The following is a 24,506-nucleotide window of genomic DNA, read 5'->3' on the forward strand; positions in this document are numbered from 1 at the left end:
TCAGGACACTAGAAGTCCCAACTAGATGCTGGGGACAAAAATGTTAAATCAATCCTTGCCCTTCAGGAGCTCACACACTAGTGGGACATTGGAGGAGAATACTAGTAACTGGAGGGGTCAGGAAAGGCCTCACGTAGGAAGTACTACCCAAGCTGTGCTTTGAAGAAAGATGTAAACTCCAATAAACAGAGGATGAGGAGCCATTTCAGGTCCCTTTAAAGGAGAAGGGGATGGAACATTGTGATTGGGGAGCAAGTAAGCATGGAGTGTCTGTAAGCAGTTCCTTATCCTGGGTTTTAGGGGTAGTATTGTATGTTTGTTCTCCTGACACTATGGCTCACAAATCCTAGCCTGTGAGGGTCTCATTAACAATTAGCTAAATAAAATAAATATTAGCAAGGAGACTACAGCAATATATCACAAAAATTATATACCATGACCAGGCTGGATTTATGGCAAGAATGCAGTGGTGGATCGATATTAAGAAAATTGTAACCATAATCGACCATATTATTAACAAAAACAACAAAAATCATGATTGTATCGGTTGATGCAGAAAAGTTTTTTATAAGATGCAATACCAGTCTGATTAAAAACACTGTAAAGTGTAGGCATAAATGGGATGCCTTAATATGATAAGTAGCATCTATCTAAAACCAAGAGCCAGCATTATCTACAATGGGAATAAAATAGAGACTTTTCCAATAAGATCAGTGGTAAAGTAAGGATGTCCATTATCACCATTACTATTTGATATTGAGCTAGAAATGCTATAGAAATAAGACAAGAAAAAGAAATTGAGAGGATAAGCATAGGCAAAGAGGAAATAAACTGATCACTTTTTATAAATGGTATGGTTTATTTAGAGAACCCTAGAGAGTCAACAAAAAGCTAATTGAAGCAATTAACAACTTTAGCAAAGTTGCAGGATGTAAAATAAACCCACATAAATCACCAGCATTTTTTTTTTCAGCCAGAGACAGGGTTTATTAAAGATCTGCCATGTTAACCAGACTCTTAAAGAATCTGAGCACCCGTGAGCTATTGGCTAGATTGTAAAAATCTGAGCAGTGGCTAGATTTTAAGAATCTGAGCCTTTGACTAAAATTTAAGAATCTGAGTACCTTAATAGAGACAAGATGGACCTTACATACAGAAAGACTGTGGGAGGGATCCAGGAGTGGCCAAGTAGTTTGGGGTGACTGGGGGAGGGGTCTAAGGAGGATCTGGATGGGAATGGCCAGTAAGCTGGGTGAACAGAATGCCAGGGACCTGGACCACATACATGGCCAAGGGAGAATGGAGTCTAGATAGGATTAAGAGTGGGAAGTGGCTGGGGGTGTGGGGGAGGGCAGCAGCATCTGGGGGCCAGTTGATAGGATTATAGCCTCAGGTGAATGCCAGAGATCTGGCCATGTGGGAAAGTCCAGGGTTTTCCTTTTGGGCTCTAGATCCCATCCTCATCATTCCCCCTCTCAAACAAATGGGACCCAAACTCTTGGGGTAAGGGGCAAAGGTCTTGGTTTCTGAAACTGCTTCCTGCTGACAAGGGGCGTAGAGCTGTCCCTGCCTCAAGGGGGTCCCAAAGAGAAGATTGACTGAAACCAAGCACAGGCATCTAGAGAACAATGGGGGAACATTGACTGGTACCCGCTGTTTGCTACCAACTGTAGGTGAATGGGCTGTAGTCTGGAAGACACAAATCTAACAGAAAAGACTGCAGGGCCCAGATATGACAAGATAAAAACATCCTTAGCTCTGTTTGGATTCAGAAAATTCAGTTTTCCAACTATGCAGTTTCAAATCCACCTCATAACCAGACTCAGGAATAGTCAGGTAGGTGACATTCCTTTTCAAAGGAACATAATGGGGAAAGTGAGCCAGGAGGATCACATCTTAGACTGAGGCTAAAATTGTCCTCTTAGATTTTCCTGATGCTGACTTCCCACCAGTATCACATTCTCTGAGTGGCTTGTGGTATTTCTCTCATATGGTGGATTATTGATTATCAATGGATTATGATCCATCAGACAACTCAAAATAAAATCCTATGAGCTTTTACTTCAAACAGCAAGTTTCACTAATCACAACTTAGGAAAAACTTTTCCAGGATTTTCATGTCAGATTATTTCTATATACTTGCAAATTCTCAGCAAGACAAAACCCAAACAAGTTTTTTGGCAAGTTTATACAATAAAACAGTAACCAACAATCGCCAAATTATTTTAGCAGTAACCAAATTATGAAAAGTTGCTTGACATAACTGATACAAAAAGTTCACCAATTTGAAACTTGAAACAAACCCATTACCAATCAGGTAACTTCAGTTTTGTTAAATACATTTCCAAATTACTTTACACAGAGAATCAACATCTCATCATTAACAGTTAAAACTACAACTTTAAAAGAGTGTGCTTACCCAAGTTCATGCTTACCTAAGTTCAGAGGCTAGCTTCTTTACCTTCAGCAGGATATGCTGAACCTGGGTGATATTTATAAGCAAAGGTTGCCCCAGGGCCCAAGGCCATTGCCAGGGAGACCCATGCTATAGAAGGCAAATTCAGAGGTGGGGGAGGGAGTGGTGGTATGAAACTCTCTTCTCCTATGAGAAGGATTAACGGATACCCTCTTGGCTCAACGGAAGGGAGTGGGAGAAGGGAGTGACCAGGGTTGTAAGGAGGTGTTTCAAAAGTCCTTAATGATTGATCACAAAAACTCCAGAATCTGCTAAGATGTTTCTAGCTGTTCTAACTTTTCCCTGTGACCTCCATGAAGGAGAATTCAGGGGTGTAGAGGGAAGGGAGTAAGTAAGTCTCAGGGAACCAAAAAGCACCCGCAGTTTTCCCAATTCCCTAGCACTGAGAGAATTGACAGAATTGGGCATACACTTCCTGATAGGGCATCCATGCTTGCCCTCTACGTTGCAGAAGGTATACCCAGGTCCATGGCCTCAAACTGAACCAGTGGATGGAGAGCCTGAGAGTGTCAGGCTAATTGCGTGACAGCCTCATAACTGTCTGCTCAAAAAGCATGTCCAAGCCTTCCTAGGTGCTTGGAGAGCAACGCCAACTGCAGGGCAAGAAAGAAGGGAGAGAGGCTTATACCTTCCAGTCTTGGCTGGAGAAGAACTTGGGGTTAGGCAGTTTCCCCATATGGGCCACCAAAATGTTGAGGTTTAAAGGTTTTGGGGTTCTGGGACCCCAAAATCGCAACACATGGGTCCTGCCCGAATGAATTCGACCCAAGCCTTCTTTCAGCCAAAGACAAAGTTTATTAGAACATCCATCATACTGGGCAAACTCTTAAGGAATCTAAGCATTACTGAACCATTGGCTAGATTATAAGAATCTGAGCCATGGCTAGATTTTATGAATCTGAGCCAGCATTTCTGTATATTTTCAATAAAACTCAACGGAAAGAAATAGAAGGAGAAGTGAATTTAATATAACTATAGACAATATAAAATACTTGGACAATACCTGCCAAAACACACACAGGAACTGGGGCAGCTAGATGATGTAGTAGATAGAGCACCGGCCTTGGAGTCAGGAGGACCTGAGTTCAAATCCAACCTCAGATACTTGACATTTATTAGCTGTGTGACCCTGGGCAAGTCACAACCTCAATTGCCTAAGCAAAAAAAACAAACAAACAAAAAAAAAACCCCGAAAACACAGGAACTATATAAGCACAATTATAAAACATTCTTTATACAAATGAAGACTTCTAAATAAATTGGAGAAATACTAATTACTCATGGGTAAGCCAAGCCAACATAATAAAAATTACAATACTACCTAAAATAATTTTCCTATTCAGTGGCATGCCAATCAAACTACCAAAGAATTACTTTATGGAACTAGGAAAAATAATAACAAAATTCTTCTGGAGGAACAAAAGGCCAAGAATATCAAGGAAGTTCATGAAAAAAAGTGAGAAGGAAGTGGTTCCAACAGTGTCAGATCTCAAAGTATACTACAAATTTGGAATCATCAAAACAATTTGGTACTGGCTAAGAAATAGAAAGGTTGATTAGTCGAAAAGATTAGATATAATATACGGAAATAAAGAAACATGGTAGCCTAGTGTTTGATAAACCCAAAGATCCCAACCACTGGGGTGAGAACTCACCACTCAAAAAAAAAAAAGCTGTTAGGAAAACTGGAAAGCAGTGTGGCAGAAAGCAAGTATAGACCAGCATGTTAAACTATATACCAAGACAAGCTCCAAATGGGCACATGACTTAGAGATAAAGGGTGACACCATAAACAAATTAGGTGAATATGGAAGAAAGTAACTCTCAAACCCACAGAAAAGTGAAGAGTTCATAACCAAAAAAGAGATAGAGGGAAAATTGGTACACTAATGTACTGTTGGTAGAGCTATGAACTTGTCCAGCCATTCTGGAAATTAATTTGGACCAAAGGGCTATGAAACTGTGAATACCTTTTAACCCAGTGATGTCCCTAGCGAGGAAGGAAATAAACATTTATTAAGCACCTACTATGTGCCAGGCACTGTCCTAAGTATTTTATTTGAGTCTGTTTGGTCTATATTCCAAAGAGATCAAAGAAAGAAAAAAGATCCACTTGTATAAAAATATTTATAGCAGTTCTTTTCATGGTGACAAAGTACTGGAAAATGAGGTAGTACTCATCAGTTGGGGAACAGATAAAAAGAAGTTATGGTATATGAAGGTGATGGAATACTGTTGTGCTGTTAGAAATCCTGGAGCGGATGGTTTCAGAGAAATATGAGAAGACTTGCATGGACTGATGCAAAGCCATTGGGGTCTGGTTAGACAAGTTTACAAAAATTTACTATGTGTCAAGTACTGTACTGAGTTGAAATGCAAGTGTTAAATTTGGGTTAAAATGCAAATATTTTGCCAAAATGATAATAATTATTTGGTTAAAATGGGAGCATATTGACTGACAGACTAGAAGGTTAGCGTGCTCCTGCCCCTTATATTCACTCCAGCCCAGTGGATCTGAACCCCTGGCTGCTGATGGCCAAAATCTTTGTCCTCTCCCCAACTCCAATACTCACATCCACCTCAGCCCTAACTTCCCAAAGTCCCATTCCAGAGGGCAGATCTGGAATGGGACATTGGAATCCAGCTCCATAATTAACAAACTCTCTTTCATCTTAATTGTAGTGCCTTCTGTTAATTATTTCCTATTTATCCTTATATTTAGCTTGCTTTGTAAATAGGTTTGCATGTTGTCTCCCCACTTAGATCATGAGCTTGCTGAGGGCAGGGACTGTCTTTTGCCTCTTTCCATATCCTTAGCACTTGGTACGATGCCTGGCACTTAGTAACAAATGCTTATGGATTGATGGATTGATGGATTGATCTTAAACCTCTTCTTTTCTCATTCTTTCCATCTTCTGTCATTCAATTCGATTTGACTCCTTTCCACTGCTTCTCTCCACACACTTTCCAGGGCTATACTTCCTCTCATATCCTCCAACTCATTGACCATATAAAGGAGTCAGAATAATCCTTCCTCCTGCCTGCAGGAGACAGAGAGATTCCATTCCTTCCTGCTCCCTCTAATTCCTGGCCTGGTTCACCTACAGGGTTAGGAAACACCATGCCATTAGTTTCCCCCACTGGTCCCCTGACCTGATCAGCCTAAGAGGCAGTCCTCTGGGGGTAGCTACCTATGCCTAGAGAACTTCCCTCTGTGACTGAATCCCTAGTGATGTTAATAACCCACCTGTACTCATTCGTCAATGATTATCAAACCCCGTCTTCATCATACTCTCCTCATCTCAGTGACCCTGAACTCCCAGGAGATATTCTCCATCCTCCTGTGGCACCTCTCTTATTCTCACACCCTTCAACCCAACCCTTATCCCCACCCAATGTCGCATTCTCAATCTATTTCGCCCTTCTACTGTGCTCTCTGAAATGCTCACTCTCTTCCTTTCCTACTCCCTTTGTGGAGACCTGGCTGCCTCCCTAACTACTCTTTCTAGCCCTGGCTACACTTCCACTCATTCCCCAGACCCCCTGGTTGAGCTGGGGGAGTTGAAAGACTCTTTGCTCTCCATTGCCACTTCTGAGTGGCACTACCATTACTCAGGAAACCCTGGTCCTTTGAGGTTCACTCAGTCCATATCTGGGTAGCTACGTGGCACATTGGATAGAACACTGGGCTTGGAATCAGGAAGACTCATCTTTTTTTAAAATTAATTTATTTTCCATAAGATTCTGAGGTTTAAATTTTTCTCCCCCTCCCTCTCCAAGACGGTGTGCAATCTGATATAGGCTCTACGTATACATTCCTGTTAAACATATTTTCACATTAGTCATGTTGTAAGGAAGAATTAGAACCAATAAAAGGAACCACAAGAAAGAGGAAACAAAACAAGACAGAAGGGGAAAAAAAGAGCAAATAGCATGCTTCAATTCGCATTCAAACACCATAGTTCTTCCTTTGATGTGGATAGCGTTTTCCATCATGAGACTTTTGGAGATGTCTTAGATCCTTGCATTGCTGAGAAGAGCTAAGTCTTATCAAAGTTAGTCATCGCACAACATGGCCATTACCATGTATAGCGTTCTCCTGGTTCTACTCACCTCATTCAGCATCAGTCCGTACAAGTCTTTCTGGTGTTTTCTGAAGTCTGCCTGCTCATCATTTCTTATAGAACAACAGTATTCCATTACATTCCTGTACCACAACTTGCTCAGCCATTCCCCAATTGATGGGCATTCCCTCAATTTCCAATTCTTTGCCACCACAAAAAAAGCTGATATAAATATTTTTGTGCGTGTCAGCCCTTTTCCTATTTTTATGATCTCTTTGGGATACAGCTCTAGAAGTGCTATTGCTGGGTCAAAGGGTATGCACATTTTTGTAGCCCTTTGGGCATAGTCAGGAAGATTCACCTTCCTGAGTTCAAGTCTGGCCTCAGACACTTACTAGCTGTGTGACCCTGGGCAAGTCACTTAACCCTGTTTGCCTTAGTTTCCTCATCTGCAAAATGAGCCGGAGAAAGAAATGGCAAACCATGCCAGTATCTCTGCCAAGAAAACCCTAAATCGGGTCACCACTGAAATGACAGAACAAAAGCAACAGTCTATATCTACTTCCCCCAATCAAAATTCTGGTGACTGTTGTCTACAGACCCGCAGGACACTCTCCTTCTTTCTTCAATGAGTTCAATGCCTAGGCTGACATTTTTTCCTCCCCAACACCCACCCTCATACAAGGGGATTTCAACATGTGTGCTCAGACTCTGTTGATGATCCAGAACATTCAATTCAGTAAAGAAAAAGGAAACTTTAAAGGCTTGTCTCTGGCAAGATTTCTCTCATGCAATAGGTTAATCCAGGGGTGGGGAACAAGTTTGGATTCAGTCAAAGGGCCACACTTGAAGACCTAGAGGGCCACATGTGGCCTTAAGCCTGCAGGTTCCCCACTCCTGGAATATTTTACCAAATTCCTTTAGAGGTCCCTATATGATTCTTGGTTCTGTCTGTTCTAAAATGTAAAATCATTTGCAGATGATACTAGGAGATTTCAACATACTCCCTCAAACGTCCTAATCTCCTATTTCCCCAACTTCCTCATTTCCCATGACCTCCTCAAGCCCATCTCAGCTACACACAGAGGTGGTCATACACTTAATTTTGCCATCACACACAAATAGACTATTTTCACGTTCGTGAACTTCAAAATTCCCTTATCTGATAACAATCTGTTGTCATTCTGTCTCTCCTTCTGTCTCGCAACACCAAACTGTTTTTCATCCTCACCAAGACCTTCGATCCATTGTCCCCTTAGTTCTTTCCCAAGCCTTCACCCCTTTCAGGCCAAAACATCCAATAGGTAGTTTGAGATGCAAGACTGAGGGTCAGGAGAGAGGATCTGAGTAAATCTGAGAACCATCTGTATAGAAATGATAAGTGAAAACATGAGAGCTGATGAGATCACCAAGTGAAACATTAGAGTAGAGAAGAAGGCCCTGGACAGGACCCTGTAGGGCATCCAAGGTCATCAAGATGAATATATAGAGAAGACTGAGAATGAGCAGTCAGATAAGAGGAGAACCAGAGAACATCATTTAGCACGTAGTAGGTGCTTAATAATGTTTATTGATTGACTGCTCCCCATTGCCACTTCCACACCCTACTAGCTTCATTAAGCAACTTTTCCTCATTCGGGGTTCACACTATCCACACTTATCACTCAGTCCAAATTTAATGGTTTTTATCTGTTAACTCCCAGGCCATTCTCCTTCCTTCCTTCTCTGAGTTCAGTGATTGACTCATAGTGTGTCTCTCCTACCCACCTCTTATCCTCATACCAGAGGACTTCAACATACATGTTGATAATCCCTCAAATACCCTAACCCCACAATTCCTCAGTCTACTCAGTTCTCATGACCAATACTCTTCAGAGTATTTAGTAATCAATGTCCATCAATGAGAGTCTTATGCAAATGGGCTCAGACTCAGGATACATTAATGATAGGATTAACAGCGAGTACACAGAAAATTTGGTGCATCAAACCCATTTAAGCAAGGTTATCCCAAGGTATTTAAAAATCAAACTGAAAGACAAAAAAGAGATTAAAATAGATCTGTCCATATTGCTAAGCCAAAAATAGCTGTGTGGACTTTCCATAGTTGGACCTTCTCAGTCATGGGTCATGACTTCCTTCCCCCGGGAAACTCATCATTGGGAAATCTCATTCTGCAAGACTGAATCTGCCTGGTACTCCCATCTCACCAGTGCCCAGTGCCTCTGACTGGACCCTTTGACTGGAGAGCAGAGCCAAGGGCTCCATAACTTCTTTTAAAGAGGGGGCCTTAGCGCAGGACTTTTCCCCATTTCCTGCCAGCTTTACTGATTTTTGGCTTCTTTGAAATTTTCCTTCACGCTCCATTGCTAGGAACCTTCTACCCTGACACTTCTAAGTTCCCTTTTGTGTGTTGTCTTCCCTCATTCAATTGTAAGCTCCTTGAAGGCAGGAACTGCCTTTGTTATTTTTGGTTTTGTATCCCTAGCTCTTAGAGCTTGGCACATGGTAGGTATTTAGTAAATGTCCCTTGACTAACTGACCAAATAACCCTGATGGGAAGAGATTCTGAACGTGACAAGAATGTGCATGGTTAAAGCAACATAGATTTATTTCTGGGGCCTTTTGAAGCCATCATGCTCACATAACAGTGTGGGTGTTCGTGCAGCAATTAACACAAACTCTGACCATTTCTAAGTGCAGTGTATCCTTGCGGATTCTCAACCTGTCATCAAATTTTTTTCAGACCACCAAAAGAGTTCAACATTCAAGCACAGACCAACTTGAAACGCACGTTCAGACACATGCATCCCCTCATTTGTATTCCATAGACTTCACCAGCACAGTTCCTCCATCCTTACCATCACCCTACAATTCTGTGTAAACAAAGGATCAAACAAAAACCTTTTCATTCTTGCAACACAGACGTCAGGCTGTTTGAAAACCACAACTGTGGGGTATATGTATTATAAGCACCATCTTGAAACCGTCATGGGCCATCTCCAACGTTTGGCAGAAACAAACCTTAGATAGTCTCTCATTGCAAGTTCAACTAATCTTTCACTTTGGATACTCTTTTTCTATCTGCTGGATTTTCAAAGGAAGTTATCAACATTGGTCAGTAGTTCAGTAGAATTTCTGTGAGAATGTAGCTGTTGTGACAGTGGAAAAAGAGAAGAAAATCATATCCGAAGAGATCCTTTACAAAGATTTAAAATAAAAAGATATACGCAATTGAACTTAAAGTGTATTTATTGTTTAATATAATGCTTGCTTGTCATTAGCTGATAGAAAGGTTAATAGTTTTACATCTTAACTAGCTATTCATTTTAGTTGATTGATTAGGTAGCTATATCTTCTGGGTCCATGCATACTGATAAATTCAGTGTTTAGCTACAGGGGAGGGTCCTGATGCCTACCCATTGTTATGAAACACAGTCTCTGGAAAGAATATGCCACTGTATCAATGGTGCTAATACAGGATTGTTATATATTTAACAAGTATTGAATATAAAAATGAAATTTTTGTGAAATTTAAAATTTTTATTTTAAAAATTATAGCAACCCCATTGGATCATTGAATGAAGAATGGAAGTGTATGAAGAGACTGTTGAAAAGTATGTTAGTGAAGAATCTTAAAATATTCATTTAGATTCAACATACTATGATCCAGAAATTTGCAAACATCATTCAATAGCTTATAATTCTGAAATGATGTACAAGGATATTTGAGATTCCTGCATTATTATAGGTGTGAAAAAGAGGACATATAATGAAAAATACATTAGTTTTAAATTCTTGTTTATTGTAGATAATTAATATCCAACCCAACCACAATGTGTAATTTGTGAAGCTCTTGCCTATAGTGACTTAAAAATCTTTTCTTGACATTTACAATCAAAATGTGAAAGCTATGTTGATAAGTTTGTTGATTTTTTTTTAAGTGGGAAGAATAAAATTTGAAAATCTTATAATATTGGTTCATTTATTGATGTGAATAAGCAAAAAAGTTAAAAGAAACAACTGAAGCTTTATATTTAGTAAGTTATCAAGTTATAAAAATTGGAGAAGCTCACACTATTACAGAAACATTAATTTTGCCATGTTGTTATTCAGTCATATCTGACTCTATGACCCCATTTGGGCAAAGATCTTGGTAAAGATACTGGAGTGGTTTGTCATTTCATTCTCCAGCTCGTTTTTATAGATGAGGAAACTGAGGCAAACAGTGTTAAGTGACTTGCCTAGAGTCACACAAGTAAGTGTCTGAGGGGGGATTTGAACTCAGGGAAATGAGTCTTCTTGACTCCAGACCCACCATTCTGTGCACTATGGCACCACCTAGCTGCCTATATTATGAGTAATATATTAAATTACCCTGGAAATTCACAACACATTTTTTGTTGTTGTTGACTAGGGTTCATGGAACAAAAAACATTGGGAACCACTGATCTAGTTTAATCTCCTCATGTTTCAGAGGAAGAAACTGAGGCCCAGGGAGGAAAAGTAATTTGCCTAGGGTCACACAAGCAGTAGCATCATAGTTCACAGGCTTTTATAAACAGGGGTATGCTGGTAAATGTTTAAAAACCAGCTCTTGAAACAGCACACTTTAACGTTTAATCTGCATGATTAATTCTCCCTTTAACACTTACTAAGTCTAGACAATGAACAAAATAATAAGAGACCAGATTGTTCAATCCCACCTCTTTTGCAGATAAAGAAACTGAGGCCTTGGCAGACACTTCAGAAGCCAGGCTTTATCTCAAGTCCTCTAAGCCCAGAGCTGGGGCTCTTTTCACTACTGTACCACAGGAGTCTTTAAAGGATGAGTACGATTCAACAGATGGGGAGGGGGAGGAGAAAGGCTATTTATTCCAAGCATAGAGAACAAACGGTTAGCAAAGACCCAGGACTGCCTTCGAGGGCCCAGTTTCCCAGACAAAAAGGAGTGGTCCATTTGGGTGACAGAAATTCATTCGAAAACAGGCTCTGAGAATCCCCTTACATAATTCAATTACATACCATTTCAATTACCATTACTAATTAAGCAAAGCCTGCTGGCTGGACATCTGGCACTTTCACCAGGGCAATGTCAGGCAGGTGGTCAGCCCCCCCAGCCTAACTCATGCGTTTCCACTTCCTTGTTAAGCCAGCAGCTCTGGGGGTTCATCACTGTGGGCGCTCTCTCCATGGGCACAGAGAAACCATAAGCCCTCCCACCCTTCCCTAAATGGTTTCATAAGTGGTTGTAAACACAAAATTGGTTTCCCAGTAGCCAGCCTTTCAGAGATAAAGTTCTCCCAGGTCAGCTGGGCAGGCCTTTGGCCCTCAGCCCCAAATACAGGGGCTCCAGTCCACCTTTCCAGATTTATTTCATACTAGTGGCACACTAAAGCACCAGGCTGGCTGAATTGCTACTCTGACCCTCAGAAAGCTTCAGCAGCTCCCTATTGCCTCTAGGACCAAATACAAATTCCCTTTTTTCATTTCACTTTCCCACTCCCCATCCCCCATCCCACCCACACAAACTCTACATTCCAGTCAAACTGTCTTTCCCTCCTGTTCTCATTAAAGGACATTTATCTCCCCAGCTCTCTGTACCCCCGCCCCATGCCTGAAATATACTCTCCTCCCATCCACATCTTAGAGAATCAGAGGGTCATAGGTTCAGAGCTGGAAAACAGCTCAAAGGTCAATAAGTCCAACTCCTTCACTCTCCAGATGAGGAAACTAAGGCACAGAGAAGATGAGTGACTTGCTGAGGGTTGCACAGTTTGTAAATGTCTAAAGCAGGATTTAAATCCAGGCCTTTCTAATACTGAATTTAGCACTCTGTCACTATACTACACTGTCTTAGCTTCTCTCTTTTGATTTTTATGGCTTTTTGGTGAAGCAATCAGGGTTAAGTGACTTGCCCAAGGTCACACAGCCAGAAAGTGGCAAGTGTCTGAGGCTGGATTTGAACTCAGGTCCTCCTGACTCCAAGGCCAGAGCTCTACCCACTGCACCACCTAGCTGCCCCTTGTCTTAACTTCTCTTAAAGCACCCCTATTTGTTAATGCTCTCTCCCTTGCAGTCCAGGGCCACATCCAGTCCTCCTGATCTGTATCTGGCCACCAGACCTGGATGGCTCCAGAGGAGAAAGTGAGGCTGGTGACTTTGCACAGCCCTGCCTCACTGTAATGGAATTCATTTGCAAGTCACAGTATCACCTCCCTGATGTCATGGTCAAAAGGACAAACAACAACGAACAACCCTTTTTTGGTATTGTAGTACTTGTGTGTGTGTGTGTGTGTGTGTGTGTGTGTGTGTGTGTGGAATGCAAGTTGTTTGTGTCTTCCTCTCTAAGAATACCACCCATTTTCGATGTTAGTCATGTATTGATTTAGCCTCTTCCTTGGTAAGCACCTCAAGGACAGGGACAGCGCCCCTCTTACTTCTGTATGCCCAGCACTTCAAAGAGTCCCTTGAACATAATTGGTGCTTAATAAATACTTAGTTGGTTGATTGATTGATTGATTGATTAAAAAAAATTTTTTCCCAATCCCAATGTCTGGCACATAATTAGTGCTTAATAAACGTTAGTTGACTTGTATCAAATATACATGGTCAACCCAGAGGCCAGTATAATCATATTTGGCAGAACTTATATTCTATCATCAAAGCCTTCAAGAGCTCAGAGTCACCTCCCCAGGATGATGAGGCATGGGAGGAAGGTTTTTAGGGGACTATGTGCTAGCATTTCATTTTTCTTTAATAAGTATCTAGTAATATTTATTAAAGTAATCATAATCATAATAATTGTTAGAACTAAGGTTTGCAAAGTGTTTTCCATTTATTATCTCATTTGAGCCTCACGAAAACCCTGGGAGGTACATACTATCATTATCCCTATTTTATAGATGGGGAAACTGAGGCCAAGAGAGGATAAATGACTTGCTCAGGGTCATACAGCTAATACATATCTAAAGTAGGATTTATATATGCAGATCTTTCTGACTTCTCAAGGAGACTCTCAGGCATCCCTGAAAATCTTTGAAGGGTTCTCTGAGGTCAAAACTATTTTCGTTGTAATACATGTAATTCATAATAATGTTTTAATTTCTAGTGTAGTAAACATTACTAGATCTAACTCACATAAAAGCTATTTAGGAGGATGCTCAACAATTTTTTAAGAATGTAAAGGGGTTGTGAGACTCAAACATTTGCTGCCCTGTGTCATTGGGTTGCTCTTGGTGCCATGTTCTCATCTGCATAGGAATTTGACTCATGGGTACAAATGAAACCTGCCCATGTATGACCTTTCATGCTACTTAACTCTTACTCACATGATCTTTGTCGTTTCTCAGTCATTCCAGTCCTGTCCGACTCTTTGTGACCCCATTTGGGGTTTTCTTGGCAGAGATACTAGAATGGTTTGCCATTTCCTTCTCCTGTTCATTTTACAGATGAGAAAACTGAGGCAAACAGGGTTAAGTGACTTGCCTAGGGTCACACAGCTAATAAGGGTCTAATGGGGGAAGACAAGCTAGAAAAGGAAGCTGACAGGGAGGTGGGGAAGAGGAGAGGGAAGGTCATTCAACATTTATTCAGCAAACATTTGTTATTAAGTGATTCCTCTGTGCCAGACACCGTGCTAGGCAATGGAGATACAAAGAAAGAACAAATAGTCCTGACTTTCAAGGACTTGGGGGAAAACAACATATATACTCAAAGTCAATGCAAAATATGTCCAAAGTAAGTACCACGTAATTTCCAGGGAGGAGAAGGGATGCTGGCATCTGGTCCAAGTTGTTGGGCAAGAGGTGGAATCTGAGCCAGCCTTCAAACGGAGCCTGGAATTCCAAGAGGAGATTAGGAGGGGAGGGCATGAGGGCAGTGGGAGAATCTGAGCAAAGGTCCAGAGGCAGGAGATTTGGGTATGGGGAATGACAAGTCTGATTAGAACTGTGGAATTATGATTTCCATATGAATTGATATGATATGTGTAATGAATACACTGAGATTAGATTCCCAAAATTGCTTTTTCTAGCTTGAGTCAGACTTATAATACAGCTTAAATTGATGAGTCAAACTTTGACAACTCCGGCAATCACTGGCATCACTGCCTGTGTACCTTAAGTGAAGCGAATCCAAGATCGTAGAACCTATTCCCGTCACAGAACTTTGGTCCTATGACCCACCAAGTAACGACCCCCAATGACTGTTGAACAATGCTGTTCCCACAGAATTTCAGGACATCTGTACATTGGTATCATGGGACTTGTGCGCTGGTCGTGGGAAACCACTCCGGCCCCAGGAATGATTGTCTATAATCCACCTTCCCCCCTCCCTTCCCGTTGTAATTTATGTATATGTCTTCACTTCAGCAAGGTGGAATCCTGATCAGGAGAATTCCTGATGTGCAAATCTATTCTTCATAATGGAATTAAATTAACTAAATGGCTCCCTGATTACTGGCACTTTGTCTCTAGCCTGCTGTTTCTTCATTCTCCGGTGAGAGCCTGGCTCAGTAAAATCCTGTTAACAGAACATAACTCATGTGTAGGACAGTGATAGGCTAAAAAAAGTTTTTCTCATTCCACTTCATTCATTTCATTCCATAAGCCAGATTTCGAAGGGCTTAAGATGCCAGAGGAATTTGTGTTTGATCCCTGAGGCATGAGGGACCTTCTTGAGCAGGGGAGTGACATGGTCAGACTTGTAACTGTCAGCTGTGTGAGAAACTGATTGGAGAGGGAAGAAAGCAGCTGACATTGATTGCAGATGCCAGCTTGCTCCTTACCCCGGTAGTAGGGTTTTTCTTTTCTTATTTCAGCCACCCAAGGGAGACTCTTTGTGGCCAGTGGATTCCATGATAGAATTCTATCTACCTTGGCATCCAGGATTATAGGATCAGAGATTTAGAACTAGAAGGCTGATCATTCCCCAGAAGTGTGACTTTAAGGAGCCCATCCCACCATTTTACAGATGAGGAAAACTGAAGTCCCCAGAAACTTAAGTGATTTGCTACTGGGCTTGAGTCAGATTACAAACCCAGACCATTCCTCTCCATATCCAGCAGCCTTTCTGCTGTACCTGGCAAGAGAACAGGAGATGTAGTCCAAGCCTGGAAAAAGAAAGTGACTTTCTACAGTAACACACAAAGAATACTCCCTGAAGTCATCTGCGTGGGAGGGGAGGACTCTGCTTTAGCAGAGGATCTGGGCTCAGAGCGAAGGAGCTAGGTAAGAATTAAGCTAAAGGAAAAACAGTGAATGGATTGGTGATTGGAGGCAAGAGAAAGGTGCTTTTTAAAAACTAAACAAAACCCCAAGCTGCACAGGTTTCCAGAAGGAAGTCCCTGACCACTTTAAGGAAGAGCAGACCAGAACACACCCTGGCTGGTTGTCCCAAGATAAAGCTCTTCTGTTCAGGCCCAGGGGCAATTTTCGAAGAGTCCAGAGCTCCCCTGAAGGGTTCCTTAGGATCATAAGATTTCCCTGAGAGACTGCTCCCTCCTCCCTGATGCCTGCTGCTGGTTCTCCTTCCCCTGCACGTGATTCACCTTCCAAGAGAGACCTTTGTCCATTTCCCCAGCCCAGGAGGCTTCAATAACCTCGGCTCTGGCCTGAGTCCACTGAGGAAAGAGCAAAAGAGGGAGAGAGAATCCAGGAGAGGAGGGAGGAAGGGAGGAAGGGAGGAAGGGGAAAGAGAAGAGGGAGCAAGAGACTGGGGAAGGAAGGAGCGTGAAGGTCGAAGAGAGGGGGACAGAGGGAAGAAAGGAAGAAGGGAGGAAGAAAGGAGGGAGGAACAGAGAGGAGAAGGAGAAGGGAGAGAGGGAAAGAGAAGGAAAGGAAAGAGGAGGAAAGAAAGAGGAGAGATCTAGAGAAAAGAGAGAAGAGAGAAAGACAGAGGGGGGAGAAAGAGGGAAGGGAAGAGAGAGGGAGCGAAGGAAGGAAGCAAAGGAAGAGAGAAGAGGAAAGAGAAAGCGAGGGGAAGGGGGAAACGGGAAACCGGACGGTGGGGAGGGGCCCTAGCCGTTATCATAAGTGACTCCAGCCATCCTGGGACCCTGGGTCGGAGGGAGGAGGAGGGAAGAAGAAGAAAGAGAAAAAAGAGGTGAAGAGGAAGAAGGGGGGGTGGGGAGCGGAGAGGGTGGGACCGTAACCACTTCTCTTCGAGTTGCAGAGGCGGCTCTAACTTAACGCCCGCCCTGCGCTGAAAGCTGAGGCTCGGGACAGGGTAAGTCCTCTCGCTGCAATGGGCCGCTCAGCTCATCCTGCCTCAGCGATCGCCCCTACCCCTTCCTCCCCCGCCCTCCATCCCTGGACTTGGCGGGGGATGGATATGTGCGGAGTGGGTCTGAGATAGGTCGGGGCCGTTACGTCCTCCTGGAGGCTGCTGTAGTTGGGGGTGGGGGGGTGGGGGGGGACTAGTCCCGGTAGGTGGGTGCTGACCAAGGTATTCCGAGCCAGCAGGCCGACGCAAGTATGGAACTGGGGCGCTGGGCGCGGGGAGTTGCTGGGGAGACTAGCTGACCTCAACTACCTGATCTGGAAAGTGGGAATGGGGAGCCTGCTGCTAGTTATTCCCTCCCTTCCTTCTCTTCCCCATACCCCCTTGTCCTCGACCTCCTTCTCTTTCTTGTCCTCCAAGGAAGGTAGCTCTCCCTCTTCAGGTTTGTTGTACCCTGGGAGATCGAGTTAATCTGCCTTCCCCTCCTCCGCCTCCAGGTGCCTAGGAGCCCGAATGGACCCCTGGGACTTCTACTGTTCCAGGCTTCTTTCTCCTCTCCTGAGCGCTACCCCCCTTTCCTCTGCTTGCTGGCTGCTCAGAGACCCCATCCCCATTGCCCATCGCCCCTCCGAAGGGGTTTCCAGAGGGAAGAATTGCCCCCCACCGCCTGGTACAAGAGAGAACGCTGACTGTATGGGTCAGTCCAGTTCAACCCAGCCCACCACAGAAACACCAGTCCTGTTGCCAAAAAATGAAGACTAGAAAAACCGCCAAAGACCTTAGAACTTAGAGAATGTCGGATCTGGGAGGGACCTTAGAACTTGGAATGAAGATCTTGAATCATGGAGCATGTATTAATTTGAGCATGGGAATAGCAAAATATTCCTACTATATGCCCAGGCTTGATGCTGAAGCTATGAAGATAAAAACAGAACCTGCTCTTAAGAAATTTATGTTCTAATGACATGGAATATGGAATTTCAGTACTGGAAGAGATCTTAGAACATAGAACATTTGTGGTCCAAGGGACCTTAAGGCATAGAATATCAGAATGTTTCAGGGCCTGTAGAACAGGGAATGTCAGATGGGAGAGGTTAGAACACAGAATGTCAGAGCTATATTGGATTGTATTGAAACCTTCTAGAGGTGGAAGGGGCATCTAGAAGGGACCTAGAACATACATTCATAGAACTGGGAAAACCTTAGAGTAGACAAAGTGGAATTGGAATTCCCCTCATAAAGAGTACACTCCAACTTCCTCATTTTATAGAGGAGGAATCTTAGGTCTGAAGAGGAGATTTCGTGGCCCAGGATCAGCCAGCACAGCTGTGGCTGAGCTCCCCCAGGATCTTACTTCTCTTGTCTTTACCTCCTGCCTTCCCCATCCTTGTCCCTTCAAAGCTCAAGTTTTCCCTGAAAGTATTATAGAAATACCCACAGGACCTGCAGAGCAGCCTCTCTGAGCAGGAAGAGCCCTGGACTGACCTTTCCACACTCTCTACTCAGTTCCTTCCCTTCCTTCTGCATGGCCAGAGGCAAGGGATTTCCCTCACTGCGCTTCTTTCCATAGAAAGAAATCAATGGACTCAATAATCACTGATATGTATGTATTGATTGATTATCTCTTTAGATTTTTGCAACATCCCTTGGAGGGGGAGTACAGTAAAAAGGGGATAATAATAGCCCCTATCTCCCAGGGTTGCTATAGGGGTTAAATGAGATCATATTCGTGAAGTACTTAGTATAGCTCCTGACACATGTAGGTGCTATATATAAATGCTATCATTATCATTATATCTATGATTATTATCTCCCTCCCAGGGTTGTTGTGAGGATCAAATGAAATAATATTTGTAAAGCACTTAGTACAGTGCCTGACACATAGTGGGCACTATAGAAATGCTATTGATATTACATTATCATTATCATTATTATCTGCATCCCAAGGTTGTTATGAAGATCAAATGAGATCTTTTGTAAAGAGCTTAGTGCAGTGCCTGGAACATAGTAGGCACTATATACGAGCTAGCTATCATTATTTTTGTTATTCCTTCAGAAATTATCACTCCCATTTTACAAATGATGAAGGTGAAGTTCAAAAAAGTTATGTGACTTGCCCAGGGTCACATACTTAGGAAGCATCAGAGGCAGACTTTGAACTCAGATCTTCCTGATTTCTACTCTATTACTTGAGAGGCTTTGAGGCCTTTGCTTACAATTTCCACCAGAAAGGTATTGGGGCATGTAAATCCCTCTGTCCTCTCTATCAGGTTGCCTCAACCCTGGAGGTCATAGGCTGGGAAGATTTTGAGCTAAAAGGGACCCATGGAGGCCATCAGCTTCAGCCCCCTCATTTCACAGATGACTAGACTGAGACCCAGAAAGAAGAACTAGAATCACAGGACCAGTGGTTTAGAGCTTTCCAGCTTTATGACACATTGCTGACCTTCACAGGTTGTCTTCTCGTCATATTGACTTTCCTATTGTACCTTATTTATAGCCCTCCATCTCCCACCTCCACCCCCGTATCTGGAATTCACTGCCTCAACTCTACCTCTTGGACTCTTGTTTCTTCAAGAATTAGCTGAGAGTACCATCCTTTACATGAAGCCTTTCTAACTCCTTCCAATCATTTTGTATTTATTTGCATGCATTTTTCACATTCATGTAGTTTATGTTGTATACATACCTACACACACATATATACATGTGTATATATGTACAGATATGTACAGATATTTAATATGCTGCATGTATATATGCACGTGTGTATATATACATACAATCACACATTTTGTCTCCCCCCCAGATGTAAGCTTCTCAAGGGTAGGGACTCTCTCATTTCTGACTTGGTATCCCTAGCACCCCTGGCACAATGCCTGGTTGGTTGATTGATTGATTGAGCTGGAAGGGGCCTTTTCAGTGATCACTAGTCTGAATCCCTCACTTTACACATGAGAAAACCAAAGCCTAAATCCTATAATCTGCTAAATATCCCCACTGTTGAAAAGATTATAGTCAGGAGCGCATAGGTTAAATATTTAGGTCTTATGGGGGAGGTTGAGGTAGCACAGTGGACGGAGTGCTCCTTGGCCTGGAGTCAAGAAGACTCACCTTCCTGCCTCAGACACTGACTAGCTATGTGACCCTGGGCAAGTCACTTAACTGCTTTTGCCTCAGTCTCCTCGTCTGGCAAATGAACTGGAGAAGGAAATGGCAAACCACTCCAGGATCTCTGCCAAGAAAACCCCAAATGGGGTCATGCAGAGTCAGACACAGCTGGACAACAGCAAGACTTCTTTGTCTCCAGTTGCCCAACTGAAGATGCTCTGCACTCTTGGGGTAACAGGAACCAAAGGCTAATTGCCTGGCAGTGTCAAGGCTCCCCAAGGGTGGTTGGCCATCCCTTCGGCTGTCATGTTGTGTTTGCAGGCTCTTGGTTGCAGTTTCCATGGGAAAGGTGGTGGAGTGTGCCAGTCCCTTGGTCCCTAGTGGGTTGTGGTGCTTGCTCTGATTATGTGCTATCAGCAGAACTTCCGGGAGGCCTCTCGGCCAGCTCCTGTCTTGTGTAAAGGCGGGGTTTCACTTGAATTCTCTTGGGGAAAAAGCTGGGGGAATGGAGACAGGACTCTGCAAGCAAGAGAAGGCAAGCTGGTGATGGGACGTTACCAAAGCATGAGGCAACATGAGGTTTTGAAAACTTTCTTTGAAAGAAGGTTTGCACAACTCCATAGTCATTTGGCAACAGACGGGAAGCATGTGACATTCGGATGCCCTGAGTAAATTCCCCTCAGATAATCCCCGTGTGATTCCAAACTCATGGATCTAGAACTGAAAGGAACCACCCTTGGCATCTACTCAATCAAAAAGCATTAATTAACCACTTACTGTATAGTCAAGATATCAATTAATCAAAAAACATTTATTAAGCACTTACTGTGTAGCCAGGATAGCAATCAAAAAACATTTATTAAGCACTTACTGTATAGTCAAGATATCAATCAAAAACATTTATTAAGCACTTACTGTATAGTCAGGATATCAATTAATCAAAAAGCATTTATTAAGCACTTACTATATAGTCAGGATATCAATCAGTCAAAAAATGTTTATTAAGCACTTACTGGACAGTCCAGATAGCAATCAATCAGCCAGTTAGTTATCAAGCATTTATTACATCCCCAGTACTGGAAGGGTAAGTGCTGGAAATACAAAGAAAAATTAAAAACAATCCCTGCCCTTGAGGAACTGACATTGTAATGGTCAAGTCAACTTATATAGAGACAAGGGAGCTGGGAGGTGTCCAGGGAGGTGAAAAGGATTAGCATCTGGGACAGGGTGGAGGAGGAGGGGTGCTGTGAGCAAAGTCTTAAAGGAAGCCAGAGATTCTAAAAGGCAGAGGTGAAGAGGGAGTGCATTCCAACCATTATACCCTAAGAAGAATCCCTTCTACAATATCTATTATGTATTTTATATATGTGTGTGTGTATACATAAATATATCTCTCTGTCTATAGAGATATCTCTATCTATATCGATATATATGTAGGTATAGATATAGATATCTAGATATAAATATAGCACCTCCAGGAAAGAGTAACTCACTACTTCCTGACACTTCCCATTCCACTTTGGAACAACAAATTTACCTGTTAAGTTTCCTTAACTCAAACCTAAAAATAGATTGATTAGAAAAGGGAGAAAGGGAGTGGGCAGCTAGGTGGTGCAGAGGATATAGAGACACCAGGCCTGGAGTCAGGAAGACTTGAATTCAAATCCAGCCTCAGACACTTACTAGCTGTGTGACCTTGGGCAAGTCACTGAACCCTGTTTGCCTCAGTGTCCTTATCTGTAAAATGAGCTGGAGAAGGAAATGGCAAACTGCTCCAGTATCTTTGCCAAGAAAACCCTAAATGGGATCACCTAGAGTCAGACATTACTAAACAACAACAACAGAAAAAGGAGAGCTAAGTAAAAGACAGCTAAGATATTTTGGGGTCTCTGACAGTGAACTCAGTGTTCATGTACTGACAACATACCTTTCATACAACCACAAGAGCAGAAAAAGGAGAGACTGGAGACAAGGAGACCAGTCAATCAATGAATATTTGTTAAGCACCTACTAAGTACCATTCCTATGTTCCTGCCAGTTTAGTGCTACCGAGACCAATTATTGGCTATTTTCTTTTTAGGCAATTGGGGTTAAGTGACTTGCCCAGGGTCACACAGCTAGTAAGTGTCAAGTGTTTGGTCTGAGGCCGGATTTGAACTCAGGTCCTCCTGACTTCAGGGCTGGTGCTCTATCCACTGCGCCACCTACCTGCCCCATTTATTGGCTATTTTAATAGTCTACTAAGTCAGAATGGATTGAAATGGTTTGGTAGCTGTGTGAGTAGAGAGAAAGGGATGGATTTGAGAGATGCTGTGGATATAAATTGTAACCTCCTTGAGGGCAGAGACTCTTTCATTTTTGTCTTTGTATTCCTAGCACCTAGCAGAGTCCCTGACACACAGTAGGCACTTAAATGTTTGGTTGAATTTAATTAAAGATGACTGAAAGAGATGTTGTGGAGGTCTCAGAAACTAGTTATGAGGGCAAGGAAGGTATTAAAGGTGACCACAGGTTAGGAACCTGGGTGGCTGAAAGGATGATGACTGGTACTCTTCATAGAAACACAAAAGTCTGGAGGTAAGATTGAAGTTTCATTTTGAACATTTGAGACGCCAATGGGACATCCAGGAAGGGATGGATAAATGAACAAATGAATGAATGAGTGAGTGCAAAGGCATTTAAATGCTTCCTATGACCCAAACACTGTGCTAGGCACTAGGGATACAAATTCAACAATAGGCAGTTGATGATGCCAGACTAGAACTCAGGAGAAAGATTGGGACTGAACATAGAGATCTGGGACTCCTCTACAGAGAGATGGTCATTGAACCTATGAGAGCTGGGGATGAACAGAGACAAAAGAGGGCCCCGGACAGTCCTCACACTAAGGAGATGGGAAGAGAATGACAAACCCACAAAGAAGATGGAAAAGAAAGAGATACACAGGTAGGAGAACCAGGAGACACCAGTGTCATCCAAGCCAAGGAAGGAGAGGATGGTCAACGGGGATAAGAGGTTAAGGAAGAGTTATTCAATCATGTTAGACTCTTGGTGATCCCATTTAGGTTTTCTTGGAAAAGATATTGGAGTGGATTGTCATTTCTTTCTCCAGCTCATTTTACAGATGAGGAAACTGAGGCAAATAAGGTGAAGTGACTTGCCCAGGGTCATACAGCTAGTAAGTCTGAGGCTGGATTCAAACTCAGGTCTTCCTAACTTTAGCCCTGGGCACTCTGCCCACTGTACCACCTAGCTTCTTATCAAGGAATGAGAAAAAGATCATTGGATTAAGCAACTAAGAGGGTTGTTGAGAGTGATTACAGTACAGTAAAGAAATAATAACAACAACAACAATAATAGCATTTATATAACACTTTAAGGTTTATAAAGTGCTTTATATATGTTCATTTATTTAATCCTTATCACAACCCTGTAAGGTAGGTGCTATTATTACAGTACATTTTACAGTTACTGAGACAGACAGAGGTTAAAGTGACTTGCCCAGGGTCATACAGCTAGTAAATGTCTGAGGCTGGATTTGAACTCAGATCTCCCTGACTCCCAGGCCCAACAGACTCTCCATTATACCACTGGTCATGATATGGAGGCGATCACTTTAGCAGACTGCTCTTTCTAGTTTAGCAGTAAAAGAGAGCTAAGACATTTTGGGGCCCCCGGCAGTGATTTATGTATTGACAACATATCTTTCTTTTAGTCACTCATATTCCCAGCCTCCAAGTCATCCAAGACGCTTCCCACTGGACCTATCTATGCAAGAGAAGTTGGAACTAATCAAGGAAGGGAAGGCAGTAGTATTAAGTAGGGCAGCTGACGAGATTATACCTGCACCTAAGGAACATCTGGGTTCAGTGGCAGGATATAGATCAGGACAACTGGAGATAGCCCCCTAGATACAGGCGATACAAAGAAAAACGCAAAACAGTTCCTGCCCTCCAGGGGCTTGCATTCTATTAGCAAATATACTTTTCAAAAAGGATGGGGACTGGACTTGTGATTTCATTGATATAGTTTGTTTTCAGTCATGTCCGATTATTCATGACCTCATTTGGGGGTTTTCTTTGCAAAGATACTGAAGTGGTTTTGCCATTTCCTTCTCCAGCTCATTTTACAGATGAGGAAATTGAGCCAAACAAGGTTAAGTTACTTGCCCAGAACCATCGAGCTAGTAAGTGTCTGAAAGCAGATTTGAACTCGGGTTTTCCTGACTCCAGGCCCAGCGCTCTATCCACTGTGCCACCCAGCTGCTCTTTCACTGATCAAAGGAACTCCCCAATGAGGAAACTCCCTTTACCAATACAGGTTGGTAACTTCTCTGCAGCTAAGGTCTTAGAGCGCTGAGCCAAGTCTGCTGGCAGCCAACACTAGCGATACCAGGGTCAAGGGGCTAGACCCTACTGGCCCACTGGTCATCTCAAATAACTAATTAGCAAAACTAACTTTGGATTCACCACGTCAGATAAGCCGTGGGGCGGTGGGGAGGGGAGCAGCGCATGTTAGATGCCTAGGTCAAGGGAGCATGACATAGGAGATAGAGTTCTGGACTTGGAGTCAGGAAGGCCTGCGTCCTAATCCCACATCAGACACCTACTGTATATGGAACTGCAGTTTTCTCACCT

The 24,506-nt window shown here is 42.7% G+C and overlaps 1 protein-coding gene across 2 annotated transcripts in view; it reads left to right on the forward strand.

Annotated features, from left to right (window-relative positions):
• The first annotated feature begins 16,696 nt into the window (after positions 1 to 16,696).
• HVCN1 (hydrogen voltage gated channel 1) overlaps positions 16,697 to 24,506 on the forward strand; it is a 40,678-nt gene continuing 32,868 nt past the window's right edge. Inside the window, exon 1 of one of the 2 annotated variants that reach the window (XM_027857363.1) lies at positions 16,697 to 16,764. The gene's annotated coding sequence lies outside the window, so the exon portion shown is untranslated. Of the gene's footprint in view, positions 16,765 to 24,103; positions 24,190 to 24,506 lie in introns of those variants that run through there. The other variant, XM_027857364.1, reaches the window with a different exon arrangement.

Source organism: Vombatus ursinus, unplaced genomic scaffold (assembly GCF_900497805.2).
Source record: "Vombatus ursinus unplaced genomic scaffold, bare-nosed wombat genome assembly UNPS02012122.1, whole genome shotgun sequence".
NCBI classification, from domain to species: domain Eukaryota; kingdom Metazoa; phylum Chordata; class Mammalia; order Diprotodontia; family Vombatidae; genus Vombatus; species Vombatus ursinus.